This window comes from Carcharodon carcharias, chromosome 12, assembly GCF_017639515.1.
Source record: "Carcharodon carcharias isolate sCarCar2 chromosome 12, sCarCar2.pri, whole genome shotgun sequence".
Lineage (NCBI taxonomy): Eukaryota > Metazoa > Chordata > Chondrichthyes > Lamniformes > Lamnidae > Carcharodon > Carcharodon carcharias.
The window spans coordinates 30,018,171-30,036,705 of record NC_054478.1 but is presented as its reverse complement, the minus strand read 5'-3'; the positions used below and the strand labels follow the sequence as shown (position 1 = coordinate 30,036,705).

At 43.3% G+C, this 18,535-nt stretch overlaps 1 protein-coding gene across 5 annotated transcripts in view; it reads right to left on the bottom strand.

Annotated features, from left to right (window-relative positions):
- Positions 1-18,535, bottom strand: part of ptpn4a (protein tyrosine phosphatase non-receptor type 4a) — a 404,635-nt gene that overhangs the window by 335,847 nt on the left and 50,253 nt on the right. For 3 of the 5 annotated variants that reach the window (XR_005944523.1, XM_041200091.1, XM_041200094.1), the window contains exon 1: positions 14,098-14,229. The exons of 1 other annotated variant lie outside the window; for it this stretch is intronic. The gene's annotated coding sequence lies outside the window, so the exon portion shown is untranslated. Of the gene's footprint in view, positions 1-14,097; positions 14,230-18,535 lie in introns of those variants that run through there. One more of the 5 variants, XM_041200095.1, reaches the window with a different exon arrangement.

Genomic DNA, 18,535 nt, shown 5'->3' with positions numbered 1-18,535 from the left:
AATTAGGAGACACAGTAAGTTGCTTTAACTCATGGTGAACTCAAGTTTAAATGTTTAACTTTTAAGGGCAGACTTCACAAACTTGCTTCGTATTTCTTTGATGTAAGAAGGTTGACCTTAGCCCTTTTGCGATGTTCATTCTGTACTAATTTTTACTCCAGGGTCCTGGAGGACAAGGATAGTCCTTGGTTCCCTTCCTCTGCAATCAACCACCTCTGTGGACACCTCTTTCCTGTCCTTTACAACATCCAACTCAAACGGAAACCTTCAAGCGTTCATATCTTCTTAAGCAAGACTATAAGCATAGATGCCTCTACCACATCATCCACTTGTCTCCAACTCCATCCACCCACCCAAATACAGTCCCCTTCCTCATTCTAATGCAGAATCCCTGCCTTATTGCAGCTTCTCAGCTAACTCCTGACCTCTCCAAACCAATTGCCCATGATGCTGCATCAAAACAAAAACAGAATTACCTGGAAAAACTCAGCAAGTCTGGCATCAATCCCATTTGCTCAGCTCAGCTTTTTAGTTGATTTTAATGGTTCTTTTCCTCAGGCACTGCAATTCAGCCCTTCAAAAGATTGCCTCAAGATCCAGGTCCCCTGACCATGTGCTGTACCTCTCCTTTTAGCCCAATCACTGGTCATATAATCTTCAGCTGCTGCTACTCACTCCTCCAAGACCCTTTCTAAACCTTACTATATTTCTCCTCTCCCTGAAAATCAGGTGCTTCAAAAGGTGTTCGGTCAGTTATCTTGACACATAGTCATGAACTGCCTTGGGATGTTACTTTATTTTCACAGGGACAATCAAAATGATAACTACAGTTATTGAAAGATCCAACTTTACTCAGCTCCGAGACATATTTTACCCAAAAGATAAAAATGAGAGATTGAAAGCTGTGTGAAAATAGAAATATTTATTCAGTCATGGAAGTAGTCATTTTTGAAGTTACAGAATATTTAAGTAACTGATTGTTGTAAACAGAAAGAAAATATTAAAATAGTCAAAATGATAGTCAGTAATCACTTGGAGGGTAATGAATATATAGGAATGATGGAATGATTACAAGTCTATCAGTGTGACGAAATTGGTTTGAAGTTTGAGATGTTCCTAGCAGTTACATGATCTCATATTTGGCCGTTGCCAGTAGTCAACCATAGATCACTCAAACTTAGTGACTAAATCACATTAATTCAGTGTGAATGAGATCATATAATTGACATGAAACACAGGAGGTCACTAGCATAATCTGCCATGCCAGCCACAATTTAGCCAATCTTTTTCTCAAGTCAATAGTTGTGGAACAAAGTCCAACGGATTCTCTGATTACTCGAGTTATAAACACTGGAGCAGAATCTTGCAGAAGCCAACTTTTCCCCCGATTCATTACAATTAACATTGATTCAAGGAGTGAGAGAATTTTTGACTTGGATGATCAGGTGTTATTTCAAAATGTTCAAGTATATTAAATAATTCTGGCTACTGTACATAAACAAAATCTAAACTTCATTGCAGGCTCTAGAAAGAGCAACAGTGAGCATAGTCAGCATTATGAAAGTCAACCTTTTAGTTACTGTTCCTCTGGGAAGGTTACAGATTAATCCACTTTATGTTTATCCTAATCATTTTCCTTTAGAAATTAAGCACACAATGCATTCCATCAAAATCAGGCTCCAACATTAAACCTTACTTAAACAGTGAGTGTCTGCAGAGCAGACAGAAGTGATAAACAGCTGGTTTTTATACAGCCACTAGTGGCACATTCAATCTTTGGAATTCTTCCATCGTGATTATAATCCCAAAATAATAGGTTCATTAAATTGATAATAATGAAACATTATATAGGAAATATTTCCACACTGTTTGAAACACTCCGGATTAGATAATCTTTGAGAAATTTCAATTCCTCAGAACTTACAATGCAGAATAGCATCATTGTTTCCAAAGCAAAAAATATGTGGATCATGCCAAAGACCAAAAACTGGTAATCTAACCGCTCATGGGGGAAACAGATAAGTGCTTTAAAAAAATGAAAAGTTTCAGTCTAAAACTATAGAGAATGTATTCCAAAGTCTTATATTAAGTTTTTAATCACCCGATCTAATATCTCATGTAGCTTGCTGTCTTTGTTTGATAACAGTCCTTTTATGATGTTAAAAAGGTGCTATATAAATACAAATTGTTGTTGCTTAAAGGTACAGTGAATCTAGCCACATAAAGACCAAATGCAGGAAGTAATCTGTGCCGCACTGATCATTCTCATTTATATATTCTCACTTCATGCTTGAAAAACATCTAAAAGCACATGTGGAAGTGGTCATTACAATCAGAGTGCACGTTTTACATCTGAGTATCCGATCCATATTTATTTTGGTGCTTATCAATTGATAAAAGATGTTTTTTTTTAAAAGACAGAACTCCCTGAATCTCCTAGTACCTGGCTAAAGATGTATAGGGCAATGACACTAGAAAATGGCTGCGCACTCAAACCAGTTTTAAACATAACTATTAAAATGCCTTCTGAACTCAAATGCAGCAATATGGAAGGTTTGCCCATGAATGACACCCCTAAAATCAATCGGTTTAAGGGTCAGTGCATTGATTTAATATATTATCTCAGAATGGCAGCTCAACATGAGTGAGTACAAACTATCCAAGATTCCATTTAGCTGGAAATGTTGCTTTGCTTTTTTTAATTCATTCACAGGATGTGGGCTTCGCTGGCTAGGCCAGCATTTATTGCCCATCCCTAGTTGCCCTTGAGGAGGTGGTAGTGAGCGCCCTTCTTGAACCGCAGAGTCCATGTTACGTAGGTACACCCACAGTGCTGTTAGGAAGGGAGTTCCAGGATTTTGACCCAGCAACAGTGAAGGAACGGCAATATATTTCCAAGTCAGGATGATGAGTGACTTGGAGGGGAACTTCAAGGTGCTGGTATCCCCATCTATCTGCTGCTCTTGTCCTTCTTGATGGTAGTGGTCATGGGTTTGGAAGGTGCTGTCTAAGGAGCCTTAGTGAATTCCTGCAGCGCATCTAGTAGATGGTACACAATGCTGCTACTCTGCGTCAGTGGTGGAGGGAGTGAATGTTTGCGGATGCAGTGCCAATCAAGCGGGCTCCTTTGTACTGGGCGGTGTCAAGCATCCCGAGTGTTGTGGGAGCTGTACTCAATCCAGTAGAGTATTTTATCACACTCCTGACTTGTGTCTAGTAGATGGTGCTGAGGGAAGGAAAGACCTAGAGCTGGAGATACCTCTGAAATTTAAAGATTTTACAAAAATCTGAAATACCCACCAAATATATGTGAATTAACTTCACTAATTTATTATGGAGGAGGGCTATCACCAGTAAGTTATCCCTTATTTTAAAAGGCAGAGGTCATGGGTTGGAAAGCCCCTAGAAGTTGCACAACCACCACCCCAAGTTCTCTGGATTTTTAAAAATTCTTAGGACATGGATGTGGCTGGCTGGGCCAGCACTTTTACTGCCCATCCGTGATTGCCCTTGGTGAGCAGCCTTCTTGAACTGCAGGTGGTGCAGGTAGACCCGCAGTGCTATTAGTAGGAAGTTCCAGGATTTTGACCCAGCGACAGTGAAGGTACAGTGATACAGTTCCAAGCCAGGATGGTTTGCAACTTGGAAGGAAACTCGCAGGTGGTGATGTTCCCAAGTATATGCTGCCCTTGTCCTCCTTGGTGGTACAGCTCACGAATTAGGATGTGCTGTCAAAGGTACCTTGGTGATTTGCTGCAGTGTATATTGTAGATCGTACACGTTGTTACGGTGCATCGGTGGTGGAGGGAGTGGATGTTGAAGGTGGTGGATGGGTTGCCAATCAAGCAGGCTGCTATGTCCTAAATGATGTCGAGCTTCCTGGGTGTTGTTGGAGCTGCACTCATCCAGGCAAGTGGAGAGTGTTCCACCACACTCCTGACTTGTACCTTGTAAATGTTAGACAGGCTTTGGGGAGTCAGGAGGCGAATTATTTGCCACAGGATTCCTAGCCTCTGACCTGCTTTTGTAGCCATGGTACTTACACGGCTCGTCCAGTTCAGTATCTGATCAATGGTAACCCCCAGGATTTTGATAGTGGGGAATTCAGCAATGGTAATGCCATTGATTATCAAGGGGAAATGACTGGATTCTCTCTTGCTGGAGATGGTCATTGCCTGGTATTTGTGTGGCATGAATGTTACTTGCCACTTGTCAGCCCAAGCCAGGTCTTGCTGCATATGGGCATGGACTGCTTCAGCATGTGAGGAATTGCAAATGGTGCAGAATATTGTACAATCAGCAGCAAACAGCCCCACTTTTGATCTTATGATAGAGGGAAGGTCATTGATGAAGCAGCTGAAGATGGTTGCGCCTAGAGCACAACCCTGAGGAGTACCTGCAGTGATGTCCTGGGACTGAGATAATTAACCTCCAACCACAACCATCTTGCTTTGAGCTAGGTATGACTCCAACCAGCAGAGAGTTTTCACCGCACCACCCCAATTCTCACTGACTTCAGTTTTGCTAGGTGTCCTTGATGGCACACTCGGTCAAATGTTGCCTGATGTCAAGGGCAGTCACTCTCACCTCATCTGTGAAGCTCAGCTCTTTTGCCCTTGTTTGGACTAAGACCAAATGTAACGAGGTCAGGGGTTGTGTGGCCCTGGTGGAACCCAAACTGAGCATCAGTGAGCAGGTTATTGCTGAGTATGTACCACTTGATAGTACTCTTGATGACCGCTTGCAACACTTTGCTGATGGAGTGTAGACTGACGGAGTTGTAATTGGCCAGGTGGTATTTGTCCTGCTTTTTGTGGACAGGACATACTGGGCAGTTTTCCACATTGCTGGACAGGTGCCAGTGTTGTAGCTGTACTGGAACAGCTTGGCTAACAGCATAGTTAGTTCAGGAGCAGATGTCTTCAGTACTGTTGCTGGAATGTGTCAGGTCCTACAGCCTTTGCAGTGTCACGAGGAGTGGATCGGATTGGCTGAAGACTGGCATCTGTGGCGTTGGTGGGATCATCCACTCAGTACTTCTGGGTGAGGATGGCTGCACATGCTTCAGCCTTGTTTTTTGCACTGATGTGCTTGGCTCCCCCATCATTGAGGACGGGGATATTTGTGGAACCACCTCCTCCAGTGAGTTAATTGTCCACCACCACTCATGACTGGATGTGGCAGGACTGCAGAGCTTATGCTGCTTTTGATGTTTGTCATGTAAGTAGTCCTGTGTTATAGATTTACCAGGTTGACACCTCAGGTTTAGATATGCCTGCTGCTGCTCGTGACATGCCCTCCTGCGCTCTTCATTGAACCAGGGTTGATCTGTCAGCTTGATGGTAATGATAGGGTGGTGAATTTGCAAATTGTGGTTGCATACAATTCTGCTGCTGATGGCCCACAGCACTTCATGCATCCCCAGTTTTTAGTTGCTAGATCAGTTCGAAATCTAACCCATCAGCACAGTGGTAGTGCCACACAACACGATGGAAGCTATCCACAATGTGAAGACGGGACTTTGCCTCCACAAGATGGTCATTCCTACCGATATTGTCATGTACAGATGCATCCTTGATAGGTGGGCTGGTGAGGACGAGGTCAAGTGGATTTCTCCCTCTTGTTAGTTCTGTCACCACCTGCCACAGACGCAGGCTAGCAGCCATATCCATTTGGACTCAGCCAGCTCTGTCAGTGGTGGTGCTACCGAGCCACTCTTAGTGATGGACATTGAAGGTCCCCACCCAGAAGACATTCTGTGCCCTAGCCATCTTCAGTGCTTCTTCCAAGTAGTGTTCAACATGGAGGAGTACCGATTCATCAACTGAGGGGGAAGACGGTAGGTGGCAAATCAGCAGGAAATTTCCTTGCCCATGACTGATCTGATGCCAGTAGAATTCATGGGGTCCAGAGTCAATGTTGAGAACTCCCAGGACAAGTCCCTCCCGACTGTATACCACTGTGCCACTGTGTTGATGGAACAGGACATACCCAGGATGGTGATGGTGGTGTCTGGTGGTGTCCGCAGGGTACGATTCTGTAAGTATGACTGTCAGTCTGCTCTGAAGCGTCATATGGACTCGAAACGTTAACTCTGTTTTTCTCTTCACAGATGCTGTTAGACTGCTGAGTTTTTCCAGCATTTTCTGTTTTTGTTTCAGATTTTAAGCATCCGCAGTATTTTGCTTTTGTCTTACTGTCAGGTTATTGCCTTACTAGTCTGTAGGACAACTCTCAAAATTTTGGCACAAGCCCCCAGATGTTAGTGAGGAGGACTTTACAAGGTCGACAGGGCTGGGTTTGCTGTTGTCATCTCTAGTGCCAAGGTGGATGCTGAGTGATCCATCCAGTTTCATTTGTTTTTGCAAAATTACAACCGAGTGGCTTCTTGGGCCATTTGAGTGCTTATAAAAGTCAACCACACTGCTGTGGGTCTGCAGTCACATGTAGGTCAGGCCAAGTAAGAATGGCAGATTTCCTTTCCCAAAAGGACATTAGTGAACCAGATGGGTTTTTACGACAATTGACAATGGTTCATGGTTACTATTACCAAAACTATTTTTTTTTAAACTCCAAATTTATTAACTGAAGTTAAATTCCACCAGCTGCCATGGTGGGGTTTGAACCCATGTCTCCTGAGCATTAGCCTCGGCCTCATTGTACGTGATTCCAGAGCTAGGGGGCACTGTTTTAAAATTAAGGGTCACCCTTGAAGGACAGAGATGAGGAGAAAATTTTTCTCTCAGAGGGTTGTGTGACTTTGGAATTCTCTGCCTCAGAAGATGGTGGAGGCGAGGTCATTGAATATTTTTAAGGAAAAGGTAGATAGATTGTTGTTAGGCAAGGGAATCCAAGGTTATCGGGGATAAATGGGAATGTGGAATTTGGAACGCAAGCAGATCAGCCATGACCTTACTGAATGGCGGAGCAGGCTCAAGGGGCCGAATGGTCTACTCCTATTCCTATTTCTTATGTTCTCTGAATTACTAGCCTGGTGCTATTATCAGTACTAACAAAGGATTGTGTTGCACTTGATTTCACCATCCCAATCCCACTAATAAAAATGAAACAAAGTAATATCTAAGTTACTGTTGCTTTCAGTTCCTTTTACGTCACACTGATTTATACCGACAAAACTGACGTGGTTTGTCGTGGCAAGACTCCCACTGAATTCCATGTCATTATACAAAACAAATTTAACTCTGAAATCAAGTCCTAGTCTCTAGCATCCATGCAATATTAAACTTCCTGCACTTCCAATGCACAGGCACTTCTCATAAGCTTCATAAAGAATTCAATCTTACCAACACAAACAAAAGTGAGACTATCCTTAAAAAGCCAGCTACATATTCCATAAATTTCAACCCATTGAAAACTCTGCTGCCCGTACCCTATTTTTGCCACTTTTGCCTGCCAAAGTAAAGATACACTTTGGAAGGAGTAATTTGACAAGGGGCGTGTTTGTCCACAGATCTCTGAAGGCAGAGGGGCAGGTTAGTGGGCTGTTGAAAAAGACATATGGGATACTTGCTTTTATCAATCGAGGCATAGATTACAAAAATAGAAAGGTCGTGTTGGAGTTGTAGAGAACCTTGGTGAGGCCATAGCTAGGGTAGTGTGTGCAGTTCTGGTCGCCAAATTATAGGAAGGATGTGATTGCACTGGAAGGGGTGCAGAAGAGATTCACCAGGATGTTGCCTGGGATGAAATATTTAAGTTATGAAGAGAGGTTGGATAGACTTGGGTTGTTTTTGTTGGAGCAGAGAAGACTGAGGGGCGACCTGATGGAGGTGTACAAGATTATGAGGGGCATGGACAGGGTGGATAGGGGGCAGCTGTTTCCCTTAGTCGAAGGGTCAGTCACAAGGGGGCATAAGTTCAAGGTGAGGGGCAGGAGGTTTAGGGGGGGATGTGAGGAAAAACTTTTTTGCCCAGAGGGTGGTGACGGTCTGGAATGTGCTGCCTGGGAGGGTGGTGGATGCGGGTTGCCTCACATCCTTTAAAAAGGACCTGGATGAGCACTTGGCACGTCATAACATTCAAGGTTATGGGCCAAGTGCTGGTAAATGGGATTAGGTAGGTAGATCAGGTATCTCTCACACATTGGTGCAGACTCAATAGGCCGAAGGGCCTCTTCTGCACTGTGTGATTCTGATTCCTGTCCTTGCTACACTACATTATCACCCAGTGCTTCAAAATTAAAATTCCTGCACACATCGTTAAGTTCCTTCATGGCCTGGGCCCTCCTCTCATCTCCTTCAGAACACAGAATCTCTGGCTGTGACCTCTAGTGCACCTACTTCTTTGCCCCACCATTGGCACCCATATTGTCAGCTATCTCAGCTCCATGCTCTTGAATTGCCTCCCGTAGCTCCTCTTCCTTGTCACTATCCCACACTCAAGCCACTTCTTTGATCAAGCTTTTAGGCATTACTTCGAACATCTCCTTTGGCTAGAAGCCATTTTTATTTGAGCATACATCATGAAGTAGCTTGGTATTTTTTTCTTCTATATTAAAGTCATACTAAAAGCACAAGTTGCTGTTGCTCTTTAACATTGCATGGTATTAAAAAGCTGTAACTTCTTCCAGTATTCTGCCCAATATTACTACAACAGATGACACAACAAAAACAGGGATCAATCATTTCACTGCTTTACCAGGGAGACTGCTTGCTCAGAATGGCTGCTATTTTCGCTTACCCCAACAGTCGTAATAAGTTGTTTTGAATGTTGATGTGATAGGATGCTATAGAAAAAGTAAAGAAAAGCTTTCCTATGAATCTTTTTCTAATGCTATCAATTTCAATGCCTTGCTACAAATATTAAAAAGCAAGAGGACAGTCAGATTGTTTTAGACACACTCAGAACTGAATCAGGCCCTCTTCTTCATAGACCATTGATCCTTCTACTCCTGATCAATTCTTTTTTCCTGTGTTCTACTGAAGTCAGCATCCAATAGGGAAATAGCACATTGCAGAAGTAAATTCCAAAATATGGATACCACCTTCTCATTAAGTGAGCTCATGGTCTTTTTAAGCTTATAAATCATAACCTCAGATCTTGATTCTGCAAAAGCAAAAAGTCTAACTACCTGATCGATCTTATTCATCAGTTTAAAAACTGGATTCAAGCTATCTCCCATGCAGAAAAAAAACTACCTCCGCCAATGTAACCAGGATAACCTTCTTTACTTTCTTCAATGGTTCAGGTTTTTAGGTCATTCTCACTAGCTTTTTCTTTTCTGAAGGGTACACAGTGATAACAACATTTCTAAGTATGATCCAATACTTCCAAATACATTTTGCAACTTGCATCTCTTCCTTAAAACTTACCGAGATAATTGGCTTTCCATTGCCTTTCAACATTTGACATTTTCTCTGATCTACCATAACGGTGCACTTATGTACTCATTTCACATTTTTATTTTTAAAATTTCAATATTGATTATTTATTCAGCCAGATAAGTTTGAATTCCATCACCCTCTTCAGAATATTCTTGTTTTCCAGACAATGATGACATCCACAACTTAAATTCTTACAATACTCTCATTAAACTGTACATTATAAGTATTTCAAGCACAAGTCCCAGAACCAATCCCTATAGTAGACTAGTCACAGCTACCTAATTAGAACAGTCATTGATAACTAAAAGCTATTTCTTGTCCAGACATTTCACTATCTAAACTACAACTTAATTATTTCCAGAAGCTGTCAATTCAGTGCTTTGTAAATGAACCTCATTACACTCCTGGTTTAGAAAACATCTGATAACAACCACAAAATATTCTAGTTCAGATTTTGGTAGCTGGCACAATCCAGGCCACATCAACAAAAATTATGGTTGTTTCACATAAAATTATGGCTGTTTCTCTTAAAGCTACTTACATTATAAAACATTTAGATTCAAAAAATATTCCAACTCCGAGAAACCTCATGACCAGTTACTGTAATGAATTGTTGCCAAAAAGTTTTTGACATATAATTTATTCCTCACTCTAGTTGGTGAAAGGCTGACTTTATTTTTAAACTAACAGCCCACCCTAACTCTGCCCACTACAACAAATGAATGTTCTAAGAGTCTCATTGTTCAACAGCAAATTGCCAACTTAGCTCACCACTTTTTACAGTGCAAGTTTCTCAATGGGATAAAAGCTGAACGAACAATCATGTTTTTAGCTTCCTGTTTATACTTGCCCTCAACTTTAAAAACTTCTCGCGCTGTCATCTATTATAGCATGAAGCTCAATTTCCATTCATACCACCCAAAATGACATGAATCATTGACAAAAGTTAATCACTGGAGTCGAGGCTTGAGCTTCAAGGCAGATTGGCATGAGATACTTCTCAACTCTGGCCACGGTACTTCAATTGCAGCATTTCTTACACAATACCATTTTAATACCTGTTATTGCATGAATGTACATGAAATGATTTCTGAAGTGTGTTCATTACAGTATTTGTATTAGCTGAGCTCAGTGGGTAGTATTTGCATCTCTGGATCAGAGGGTTTTGGGTTAAAGTCACACTCCAGAAACATGTGCACAAAAATCTAGACTGACTTCAGTACACCACTAAGGGAATGCTGTCCCATTAGGGTTGCATCCTTTCGGATGAGACATTACACCAAGGCCATGGCTACTCTCTCAAGTGGACATAAAAGGTCACTTGGCACTATCGAAAAGAAGGGCAGGGGGAGTTATCTCCGGTGCTCTGCCAATATCAATCAATAAAAAACTCATTCTGTCCATAATGACATTACTGTTCTAATTATTTATGTTTCCAACAATGACTACAATTCAAATGTACTTCTTCATTGGATGAAAAACACTTTAGGATGTCCTGAGGTCATGAAAAGCCCTTTATAAAAATGTAAGCCTTTTTTTCCTTATGCTCTCTCTCTCTCATCTACATTCTTCCAAAAGTCAAGACAACAAGCATTTAGCCTGTTCTCAACAATGTCGCTCTACAGCTAGGAGGTACAAAGGCCAGAGTATCAATTTCCCTCTGCTTTTTGTTTCTTTTTTCCCCAGTGACAATTTATCAGGTGAGAAACTACATTGGCAATGGTTCACGCAAGTACAATCACCTTCCACTAGCATTGCTCTTACCCTTTTACATTTCCATGCTATACAAGGCACATTATATGAACTATTAAAAGCTTGTGAATAATGTTCAAAACAAGGATCGAATTATCTGCTTTAATAAAAATTCAGACTTAAACAAGGGTTCAGCATTAAATCCTCTTTTAAATATAGCATGGAAAGCTTAACACAATCCTATCTCAGCAGTTCTCTTACCTCTTGCAAACCTTCAGAAAATTGCTTTTTAAAATCACCTATGGCAAGTATTTTTATAAAAAAAACTCATCAAGGTGAAGGATCAGTGCTGGGGAAGAGGCATGCCAGGTGAACGACAGTGCAACCACACAAAGTTCACTCAACTTTGCTCCAACGATATGGTCGAATTTTGGTTTTAGAATGTTGCTGCTGCAAGTTACTTGGAACTGAATTGAGGGTCAATGCACAAAGAACCCTTAAAGACAGAAAATATGCTTGCATCCATTAACTCTGACTGGATTAAACTCAGTTAAAACTTAAGAGGTGAACCTGCCATCCAATCTTCCAGAAATTCTTTTGCATATTCACAAGAAACCATTTTCCCTCTGCTTTCATCTGACCTATTGCCAATATTGTGTCAATTCTACTTTCTGCTTCCACTCATAACAGTCCCTCACAAAAATCTTTGCGTTGTGCATAAGGCAAGTCAGGTTTTCCTGGGATTTAAAATTGCAATGATCAGGAGTTACAAATCTACATGCTGAACCTTATATTGGAAGCTTGTGAAGCATGAAGCAAATAAAAGTTAAAGTCACACTAACTATACCAGCCTTGGGCAGACACCACAATTTTTATTTTCAGCACTGTGCTTTCCCTGACCCCCTTCTGATTTCCAATGATTTGGACAAGAGGAGGAAAAGAGGAAGATGGGTAAAGAAATCCATTAGTGTGCAATTTGTACAATGTTTTAAGGGAGTCACACCATATACGAATGCAAAAATAAGTTAAAGTCTGAAATTGCTGCCCCGATTCAAAATACATCAATGACATTTTAATGCAGGAAACGAAAGATCCGATATTTTTCATGATCTAATCAAGGTCAACAGCAAAAAAAATCAATCACTGCAAAAAGCAACACATAGAAAGTCAACAAGAAATATTAGGACAATTACCATCTCTAGTCTTCCTAGCTACTCACTCTCCTACCTGGTTCAATTATATTCCTAAAAGCTTCAACCAGCCCCATTTCCACTGCGAGTCAAGTTTCACTCATCTCCATTACTTCAGGCTGCAAATCTGCTTCTCTGCATTTCTCCTGCTCTCTTTCACCGGTCCTTTATCAGTGTTCAAAAAATAAATTTTCTAAAAACCACAGGCCTACTGCTGTGTAGGTTAGTTCTGCCTTTCATTCGTAAAAAGCACATCAATATTGTTCTTCCTCAATCTTTAACCTCACTTTCTCCCTTTCATTAATATCCACCCTCATCTCACTATTCCATTCAAAAGCACAATCCTTTTCATTCATACAGTTCCAAATGCTCATGTTCCCTCTCAGCTTCAGTCCTTCCAAAGCTGTGGCTCCGACAGTACCCATGCACATTTAATCATACACCATCTCTGCTTTCCCTCTCTCTTCCCCCTGCAGGCTCTGACTGCAGCAATATTCTTGAATCAATTGCAAGTATACCTCAGTTCATATGCTTCCAGTTTCTTTCCTTAGCTTTGCTCTATTGCAATGTTCTTGTTTGTACTATACATAAGCTGGCTCGCTCTCTGAATTGCACACAGCAACATCCCTCCTGTTACATATCCCTTCCCCCATGGCTCGGGTGTAGCTTTTTGCTCTCTATACTAGCAATTTCTGCCAGTACGTCCCACTCCCATTCATACATTTCCAATCTCTTCCCTCCCTAATAATCTCACTGCTGCCATCAAAACCACCCTGCCAAATACAGCCTCTACATCACTGTCCTTAATGTTGTTATAGATTTTAAAATGCTGAAATTTTCTTGTTTCCTGCTCCACACACTATTGACTTTACTGCGCCAGTTTCTCTGCTGTTGATATAGCCACATCACCGAAGCTTTCATTCATCCATTCCAGAATTACTGCTGCACGTTCTCCACTTCAATGATGTCACTAAGATGTTCAATTATCTCATGCACTTATTTCCAGCTTTATCGAGTTGTTTTAACAAACCATTTATTTCCCACAGTCTTCTCTTCTACAACCAATGTCATAATACATCACCATTCTTTTTCATACCTACACAGTTGCTATCCAGTACATGTTACAGGTTCTATAGCACACTGCAGGTCTTTTCCAACTGCACCACCCTCCCACTATCCTGTTGGTAGCCAAGTGTCAATCAGATACATCATTTTTACATTTTCCTCCCCAATTTTACATCACTCATTGGAAAAATTGCATTTCAACATTACATTCCTGCCCCCCATCCCCCCCGCTCCCCCCCCACCCCCATCATAACCTGTGCTATCCTCCACTGCACCACTGCTGTGAATAGTATCAACATGATCTCATTCACTGATTTTGTATTCCAGTCTTCAATTCTCTCCCTGGACTAACAATACTGCAACATGTTCAATACTACACACGTTCTGAACATGTGAAAAAAACATAAATCGCACGCGTTTCTTTTTAAAGAAGATTTATTAGCAAACCTGATCCATTATCTCCATACTGCATCATTAACACTTTACAGTGGTTGCAATGTATACCATTTCTCCCTTTAATTGCGAAGCACGTCTCGGCTAGTGACACAGTCAGTAACTCACTCACTCGCTCGCTTGCTCTCTCCCCACTAAGCATGCAGTTAAATTGCCAGGAAGGTTGCACTCTTGTACTCCTCCAGCAACTGCTCCCCGCCCCCACCCGGACCCGTGCAGCGCCCGCACACTACCCGCCCCCCACCCCGCCTCGAGACCCGCGGGTTCACTGGATTGCGCCACTCGCGCTTCTACCCCCTCCACCCCCGGGGCCGTTGGGCTGAGGAAACCGCCACCTCCCCCATTCCGGATACCTGGTTGATTCTTCTCCCACTCTCCGTCCGTTCTTCTTCCTCCTCCTCCTCCTGACTCCTTTTCACTTTTACATCATGGCTCCCGCTCTGCCGGTCAGTCAGTTAGTGTGTGTGTGTGTGTGTGTGGGGGGGGGGGGGAAAGGGAGGTCGAAGGGGTAGTGGTGGTGGGGGATGAGGGTAAAGGGGAGGGGACTGAGCACAGAGCGGTAAATTACGGAGTCGCTCCGTTTCCACTCGGTGTCGATTCACGGCCTGAACGATTCAAACGCCACTCACTGCAAAGCTCCAGCCAAAAAAATTTTTTTCCCCCCCGCCGTAGGGCGCATGCGCGCACCTTGTCTGCCCAAGTTTGTCCCAGCCGCAGAGCGCATGCGCGCCCCTTGTGCCCCCCCCCCCCCAGTTCGTCCCGGCTGCAGAGCGCATGCGCGCCCCTTGAGCACCCAGATCGTCCCGGCCGCAGAGCGCGTGCGCGCCCCTTGAGCACCAAGCCTGTCCCAACCGCAGAGCGCATGCCTCGAGCCTCGTCCGGCGCCGCGGTTTTTTCCATGCACCCGGCTTTTTAGGCTGTCGTTATCCAACAAACATGGCGTGCTCAGCGCTGCCCGTTCTCCAGACGCCAGACAGCTAAACCGAGGCTGCGGTGCCGGCGGGCTGAGGGGGGTGGGGCGGTGTTGAGTGTGAGCACGTGATCTCCATTTGCAGCCACGTGGTGGCCATGAGATGCAGGATCACAGAAGTGTTACAGCACCGAAGGGTCTGCACCAACTTTCCCGATGAACAATTCACCTAGTGCCATTACCCTGCCTCCTCGCTGTGACCCCTGCATATTCTTCCTATTCAGATAATAATCCAATTCCCCCTTGTATGCCCCAGCTGAAACCATTGTCAATTGTCACCGACAGGACAGACCCAGCAGAGGTAGTATACAGTTGGGAGGCAGTTACCCTGGGAGTCCTCAACAGCAACTATGGATCCCACGAAGTTTTATTGTATCGGGCCCAAACACACACCCTCAGTACTCCTCCATGTTGTACATTAGAGTCATAGAGTTATTCAACACAGAAATGGTGCCATTGTGCCCATGCTGGCCATCAAGCACCTATCCTAATCCCATTTTCCAGCACTTGGCCCGTAGCCCTGTATGCTATGGCGTTTCACGTGCTCATCTGAATACTTCTTAAATGTCCTGCCTCTACCACCCCCTCAGGCAGTGTGTTCCAGATCCCAACCACCCTCTGGGTGAAAAAAAATTTCCTTAAATCGCCTCTAAACCTCCTGCTCCTTACCTTAAATCTATGCCGCATGGTTATTGATGCCTCGGCTAAGGGGAAAAGTTTCTTCCCACCTACCCTATCTATGCCCCTCATAATTTTGTATACCTCTATCAGGTCCCCCTCAGTCTTCTCTGTTCTAAGGAAAACAACCCTAGCCTATCCAGTTCCTCTTTATAGCTGAAACGCTCCAGCCCAGGCAACATCCTGGTGAATCTCCTCTGCACCCTCTCCATTGCAATCATGTCCTCCTTCTATTATAGCGACCAAAACCGCATACAGTACTCCAGCTGTGGCCTAACTAGTATTTTATACAGCTCCAACATAACTCCCTGCTCTTACATTCTAAGATAAAAACAAAATACTGCGAATGCTGGAAATCTGATGAAGAGTCATGCAGATCGAAACATTGACTTCCTCTCCACAGATGCTGTCAGACCTGCTGAGTTTTTCCAGTAATTTTTGTTTTTGTTTCTGCTCTTACATTCTATTTCCCAGCCAATAAAGGCAAGTATCCCATTTACCTTCTTAACTATCTTATCTACATGTGCTGCTGCCTTTAGGGATCTATGGACATGTACACCAAGGTCCCTCTGATCCTCTCTACTTCCTAGGGTCCTATCATTATGCATTCCTTTATTATGTTAGTCCTCCCAAAATGCATCACCTCACATTTCTTCGTTCAGAATGTACTCTGAGTGGGGAACTTCAATGGATTCGGCCAGACTGGGTCTGCGGCAGGTCGTCAGGGAACCAAGAAGAGAGCAAACCATATTTGGCCTCAAGCTCACAAGCCTGCCTGCCGCAGATGCTGCAGGAGTGACCACCTCACGGTGATGGAAATGAAATCCCATCTTCACATTGAGGATACCTGACATCATGTTGTGTGGCACTACCACCGTGCTTTGTGATTTCGAAAAGACCTAGCAACTCAAGACTGGACAACGATGAGGCACTGTGGGCCATCAGCAGCAGCAGCAGAATTGTACTCACCCACAACCTGTAACCTCATGGCCTAGCATATTCCCCACTATACCACTCTACCATTACCACTAAGCCAGGGGATCAACCCTCGTTTAATAAAGAGTGCAGGAGGACATGCCAGGAGCAGCATTAGGCATACCTAAAAATTAGGTGTTAACCTGGTGAAGCTACAACACAGGACCACTTGCATTCCAAACAGTATAAGCAACAAGCGATAGAGCTAGTGATTCCACAGCCAATGATCAAGCCTAAGCTCTGCAGTCCTGCCACATCCAGTCGTGAATGGTGGTGCACAATCAAACAACTCACTGGAGGAGGAGGAGAACACTCCATAAATATCCCCACCCTCAATGATGGGGCAGCCCAGCACATCAGTGCAAAACATGAGGCTGAAGCATTTGCAACAATCTTCAGCCAGAAGTGCCGAGTGGATGATCCATCTAATCGTCTTCCAGAGGTCCCCAGCATCACACATGTCAGTCTTCAGCCAATTCAATTCACTCCAAATGATATCAAGTTATGGCTGAAGGCACTGGATACTGCAAAGGCGATGGGCCCTGACAACAGTCCAGCAAGAGTACTGAAGACTTGTGCTCCAGAACTTGCTGCTGCCATGACTCACTGGGGATAATGCACTGTAATATCAAGCTCCACTGTTCCCCAAGCCATGACAAATGTGAAAAATTTTGATCAAATCATCATATTTCCCCAATTCTACCTAACTGTTTAATCTGGGTTAACAGAATATGAGTACCAGGTTTATCAACTTAACAAGTAAATAACTGTTTATCGAACAAACTGTTGTTAACCAGTGGAAAAAGAAATAAATATGAACTGCTAATTTCTAAGTCTATAACCTAAACTCTACCCCTTCTTAAATCCCTATATACACACATATAAGACACAAAAACATGGATTTGAAGGGTGGGATAAAATAGTTCAATAGCACCAATTCCGGAGTAGAGGATTCGATGTGCTGATTTTGATGGATGTCTTCCAAAATTCGCTTAGCTTGGGTTCTGCCAGAATCACTTAGCTCCGGACCTCAGACAGTCTTGGTTCAAACATGGACAAAACAGCTAAATTCCAGAGATGAGGTGAGAGCGATCGTCCTTGACATCAAGGCAGTATTTGACTAAGTATGGCATCAAGGAGCCCTAGCAAAACTGTAGTCAATCAGAATCGGGGAAAACTGTCAGCTGGTTGGAATCATACCTATCACAAAGGAAGATGGTTGTGGTTGTTTGAAGTCAATCATCTCAGCTCCAGGATACCATTGCATGAGTTCCTCAGGTAGCGTCCTAGGCCCAACCATCTTCAACTGTTTCTTCAATGACCTGCATCACAAGGTCAGAAGTAGGGATGTTCGCTGATGGTTGCATGATGCTCAGCACCATTAGCGACTCCTCAGATAGTGAAGCAGTCCATTTCTAAATGCAGCAAGACCTGGACAATATCCAGGCTTTGGCTGATAAGTGGCAAGTAGCGTTTGCGCCACTCTAGTGCCAGGCAATGACCATCTCTAACAAGAGAGAATCTGACCATCACCCCTTGATGTTCAATGGCATTACCATTCACTGAATTCCCCATGATCAACCAGAAACTGAACTGGACTGGCCATATAAATACTGTGGCTGCAAGAGCAGGTCAGAAGCCAAGAATCCTGCAGCGAGTAACTCATTACTGACTCCCCAAAGCCTGTCCACTATCTACAAGCCATGACTCAGGAGTGTGATGGAATATTCTCCACTTGCCTGAATGAGTGCAGCTCCAACAACACTTAAGAAGCTTGACATCATCCAGGACAAAGCTGCTCACTTGATTGGCACCCCATTGACAAACATTCACTCCCTCCACCACTGATGCACAGTGACAGCAGTGTGTACCATCTACAAGATGCACTGCAAGAACTCACCAAGATTCCTTAGACATAAGACCATACGCCATAGGGCAGAAGTAGGCCACTCATCCATCAAGTCTGCTCCGCCATTCAATGAGATCATGGCTGATCTGATAATCCTCAACTCCACTTTCCTGGCTTTTTCCCATAGCCCTTGATTCACTTACTGATTAAAAATCTGTCTATCTTAGCCTTGAATGTACTTAATGACCCAACCTCTACAGCTCTCTGCGGGAAAGAATTCCACAGATTCATTACTCTTTGAGGGAGGAAATTCCTCCTT